This window comes from Lygodium microphyllum, chromosome 28 (genome assembly GCF_053477565.2).
Source record: "Lygodium microphyllum isolate KBCC chromosome 28, Lygodium_microphyllum_v1.1.10, whole genome shotgun sequence".
Classification (NCBI taxonomy): Eukaryota; Viridiplantae; Streptophyta; class Polypodiopsida; order Schizaeales; family Lygodiaceae; genus Lygodium; species Lygodium microphyllum.
Genome location: NC_141162.1, coordinates 23539463 through 23545151, shown reverse-complemented (window position 1 = coordinate 23545151; position 5689 = coordinate 23539463). Strand labels below are relative to the sequence as shown.

The window sequence follows — 5689 nt, the reverse complement described above, 5'->3', positions numbered from 1 at the left end:
ATGTGCAATGAGGAAACTCTGCAATTGATATATAGTAATTAATGTCTAGAGCTCTGCTCCCTTTTGAGCTAAGGTAGAACACATGTGACTCGTTGCTTAATACAATGGCCTCACAAATAATATTTTCATCAAGGGTCTTGCCCTTCTGAATATTTTCTAGAAATTCTTTTGTCAACCTTGATCTCCATTTGACCACCTTACCATCTCGATATTTTGACTAGTATCCACTAGGAATGATTGGAGGAAGGGATGTAATTGGAGCCTGGGTGTGGCAGCAAGGCTAGCATCTTGCAACACAAACCTATTATTTTTGAGCATTGTTATCTCTGCAAGCAGGAAGTAGACTTATGCCCTTAGCAATTGGCCACACTCGAGGTGCTAGGCTTGGTGGTCCCACAATATGTTACTCATAAACCACCCATGAGTGTGTGTTTGAGAATTTGCAAAACCAAATGAACCCCTCAAACACCACACCACTAGGATACTTTTTTCTACCCCAAAGCATAGTGCACTCACACCATGACCTTAATTCATATAATTGTTGCATATATATTGGCCACATTGCCTAGTTTGTCTGAGTAGTCCACCAAAACATGTCATTTTCCTTTTTGGTTCAGTTCTACCAATATGAACTACCCACATTGTTCTTGGAACCTTTGCCTAATTGAGGGCAAGTCTGCTACTTGTTTTTGTGGAAGCACATTGATGAGTATTATGTTTTCTCTCTGTCACCATAACAAACTATGGCCTATGACTGTTCTGTCAAGAATCGCGTGGTGGGGGGACTTGCTCAAGATGTTGCGTCGAACACACACAGAATGCACAAGGAGAAGCTCACTCAAGAGACAAGAAGAGAGATGGAGACCAAAACGTTTTCTTGCTGGTTTCTTCTTCTTCTTACACACACTTTACAATGTACACAAAGTATAGATAAGATACAACATAAAAGAAAGTGGCCTACTTAGTCAAACAATGCATAACCAACTACACTAGTCGATTGGCGCTATAACTATGCCAGTTGTAAATAGGTGTAACAACCTGAATATAATAAGTAATGAGTCAGTGGCCATGTGAGAGTCATACTGACCATCGACATGCTAAGTGTAGATGTGTGGACCCATCTAACCAGGCGGGACTTTGATGAGGTCTTTTCTCCAGATGGGATCCAATCATCGTCAAGAGTGAACACTTGGTACAAAGGTGTATCTCTCAATTGTGGCAACATACATTGATATTTTTCTATCTCCTATGCTCAACTTGTATGAGCATGTGAAAGATATCGGAATGGTATCCTTCTTTTTTAGGTATAGAATTCATGTTATCTATTGAACATATATAAATAATTAACTGATATTGTATGTTCATGTTGTTGCTATGGTAGCACCATTATGTCTTATTAATCAGTTGATTTATGATGTTTTATTAGGATTTGGCGCATGTGGATCACCAAGCATGATGTATATATGCTCAAGCAGAACTTCATTAGTAGAGAAACTTTCATGGACATCCAATTGTCATGTCACTTTGTGGTTCTTCTCATAAAGATCTTCAAAGACAGATATAGTTGGCAGTTCCTTTATCTTCTACGGGATCTGATGCTTGTGAGAATTTCTTTAGTAAAGTAGGTGGAATGGTTAGCAATGAGAGGTGTTATGATGGTTGTGACTTGTTCAGTAGTGCAGGAGCATTGAATAGAATTTCAGAGTTTCAAGCAGGTTCAAATCTAAGTTTTTCGGCAACTCACTCAAAGAAAGAAAACATATGGGTTGATATGAATCATATGCCTGGAATTCCTTTGGCAAATTTAAATGACTACACAGGTGTGAGTACTGATGAGTAGATTGTATATGCATTAAAGGAGGGTTTAGTAAAAGCAAAGGTCATGTGTTGCGAGCTTGGTATGGAAGGTGAAGCTTCATGGGGTGCCTCATGGGAAGAAAAATATATCTTAGAGCATCTTGAAAACAATGCACATGACAATCTTGAAGAAGAAGAAGAAGTTTCATTGGATGATTTTGTTGGAGATGTAATCATGGATACAATATTGGATGTTGATGAAGAGGATACAATTGCACAAAGTGAGCTTCACCATGTTATGGATTCTATAGTTGACAATGAGGAGAATGTGATGAGCCAAATATCACCTTTTGTGGAAGTTGATGGGAAGACTTTGTGCAAGAGCACACTTATGAGCCAATTGAATCCAACATTATCAAAGGATAGATTAACAAGGGTAAAAAGTGGAGTATATTTCTCATTTGAGATGAAGTCAAAACCTCAAACCAGTACTTGCCTTGGAATAGGGTATGATTGTGTGGTTCTATTTGAAGATATTATACTTAGAGATAATATAAAGCTCAAAAGAAAAGGCAAGGTTGCAAATACTAGTCAAGGGGTCAAGAAAGGCATATGGTACCTCGGAAGAGTAATGAGTATGAGAATGAAGCTAGGAAATGGTATGAAAGAGACAAGGGGACCTTTTGATCTTCTAGATCGTCCTCCAAATGTGGAGATTCATCTAGCATGGTATCAAAAAACCAAAGGAATTAGATGCTACACATATGATCTTGTTGATAATTGATTAGTGTCCTTGGAATCTATAATTGCTTTGGAAAATTTGAGCTATGATCCAATATCAAAGAAATATCAACTTGATCCCAATGACTATAAGATCTTCAATGACTATGTAAAAGATACATAAGGTAATTTGAAGCGCATAGAGTAAAATACAAATCTATAATAGTTTTAATGTGTTGTCCTTATGGATTAGTATTAAATTAATAATCTTGTTTTTCTTTGCAGGTGGAAAGCTGCTATGTATACATCATACATGCTACCAAGAAATATCAAATAACTTTTGTGGTCATCTAGTTATTGTGTAATTTGAGTTTTAGAGTCATAAACATTTATGACCATTTTGAGTGTAATTTGAGTTTTAAGGTCATAAACTCTCTCCATCACTCATGTGCACGAAGCAGCTTGCAACCACACTTAGCAATAGCTAGTAGTTTTGGGTCCATCTCAGCCACCAATATGCAATAGAAAAGGCATATGGCTGCATTGGCAATCCTTTGATGGTGAAGAAAAGTATATGTATTGATAATCTTATGGTTATGAAGCAAAGTGCATTGTAGCATTACAGTTTTGGAGGTATCTTCAACATGTATTTCATTCAAGGATATCTATGAAGGGAAGTACTTTTAAACGTATATATGTGATGCTTGTGTTGTTGCTACTCTTTGCTAAGTTCACTCATTCATGTGTACTGCAATTTGTGACTACTAACTAGATGTTAGCATCAGGAGTTTCAAGGTACTTGGTAAGAGGTTAAACCCAAGTTTTTCTTAGAGCAAAAAATTAAGTCTTTAATTTTTGTCTGATTTTTTTTCTTGATTTGTATTAATCATAGTGCGGGAGGGGGGGAGTTGGCACTCTCCCATGGTTTTGGTAGAGAGATTCAACTCCCCTTCTTCCAAAGAGAGCTTGGTGTCTGCTTGGTGTAGTCACTTTAAGTATAAAGGGGTTCAATTCCCCTACTCTCTCTCCTCATGTGGTAAGGGGGGCACGGGCACTCAAAAACATTGCGACACAAACTTCAATGGTATCCAAGTGCCATTACATAAATCACTTTGTGATATGACCATTTTGATACTAACTTTTAAAAAGAAAAATAGTATATGTTCTATGAAGACTTACATTTAAGAAAGGGGATACATAAAAATTCATACATGTATATATCTTATAGCTTAAATAGGGGGATATATTAGTCTTACAAGCTTCATAAATAGGGGTTTTTTAAGAAGTCCTTGAACGTAGGTGACATGTCTTCTTTACTATGAGTGAACCCCCCGTGTTTTACAAAAGTTTTATGGGCGCCTTGCATTTAAAAATGTGCTTTTGGACGTTTCCCTTCTTGCTTCTTCCTTTATATCTGCATTTGGAGTTTTCTTGGACTTCTTTGGACTTCTTTTTCTCCGTCTCAAACTGGGGTTAACATTATCCCCCTCCTAGACGAGTGCCAGTCCCATGGCACGTGTGTGTCTGTGTTGATGAGGGCTAGCCTGCCCATAGTAGATAACTCCTTTGTTCTTTGAGTCTAAGGCTGACACCCACTGGTTGTGCTAGCACATGCAATCTTGCTCTCAGGGCCCTGCGAGCAATACCCCACTTCCTCTTCAATGGTTCAATGGCCTCCCCTTCTTCTATTTGAGTGATATCCAAGATTGTGTTCATGAAGGCATGTTGTCACGGTCTCTAGGTTCACTTGAGTGGCCTCTACCGTCTTGCTCTCTGCTAACACTTTATCTCCTTCCACATAGGCCAGATGGCGCACTAAGTCTTGGACTCTTCTTTCATTCAGATTAGTCCAATCCTTTGCTCTTCTTTTCATTTCTTCCACACTCTCTCCTTGCCTTTGAATCAGAATTATGAGTCTTTGCTCTTGATCTTCAATCTCTCTCTCCAACCTCTTTTGCTCCTCTTGCCCCAAGGTTGCCTCCTTTTTCAAATTTTCTATCTCCTTTTGATATCTGTGTGCCCTTTCCTCTCATGCCGCTTCTAGCATCTCTGTGGTGTCTTGGACATTCTTCATTTCTTATTGCAACCCTTTATACAACTTTGCCAGCTTGTCGATACGTTGTTGCATCCTCACGAGGTTATGTTTCTCCTCAGCCATCCTTGCTTTCCAATTTCCTTCTTCACCCTCCTTAACTTCGAGCTTTACCTTTAGCTCATGTATTTCTTTCTAGCACATAGCTACTTGACGGTCTTCTCTAATTGGAACACCGCCATGGACTCCTTTTTGGCTTCTAACTCAGCCATTGCTACCTTCTTATCCTCCTTTTCTTTCTCTAATTGCGAGAGAACCTCTTGGACGTACTCATCATGGTTTGCAGGTGGCGTCATCATTGTGGGAATGGAGGTAGGCTTCCACCCTCCTACCTCTTAGGGTCACTTGGTTCTTGCTATAGGGATACCTTCACCTGTCCCTTAGGCTATTTCCTTATTCACCAAGTATTGCACCCAAGCCAACATATTGCTAGCATCAACTTTAGGCGTGGAGCCTTGGGTGGTTGTGGTTGTAGGGGTGGTGATGGATACTAGGAGAGTAGGGATGGGATCAATAAGGCCCTTGCCCTTGCCTTCTTTCACCGGAGGCAGCGTGATCTTTGGAACTTGGGCACTTGATCTTGGGCCTTCATCTTCTGGTGGGCTCATAGCACCCAGCTCATCCTATCTGCACTCCTATTCTATTGACGTGCATGTTGCTAGCACAATGTCCTCTTCTTCCTTCCTTCTCAATTCTTCCTCTTTTTCAACTACCTTCAGCCTTCTCTCCTGTTTGTTTCTCTTGGATTCTTCCTTTGACCTCTATGACTCCTCCTTTTCTTTCTTTTTTCTTTCTTCCTCCACTTTCTTAGATTCTTTCTTAGCCTTTTCTAAGTCTACCTTCTCCTTTTTCTTGCTTTATTATTCTTACTTCTCTTGTGTGGTCTTTTTCTTTACTTTCTTAGCCCTTCCACGGCTAGATTGTGTTTCATTTTCCTCCTCTTCGTCACTTACTGTTCTTTCACTGGATTGCTCTCTTTCATGATGGGGGGGTGACCTTTCTATTGTCTCGTCAACCCCTTTTTCTTCATCATTCTACATCTCTTTCACTGCCTCTTGGATAAGAGCTGTCAGAACTCCC

At 39.5% G+C, this 5689-nt stretch overlaps 1 pseudogene; it reads left to right on the top strand.

Moving 5' to 3' along the window:
• The first annotated feature begins 1436 nt into the window (after nucleotides 1-1436).
• LOC148011250 (uncharacterized) lies at nucleotides 1437-2701 on the top strand (annotated as a pseudogene).
• Nucleotides 2702-5689: the final 2988 nt, after the last annotated feature.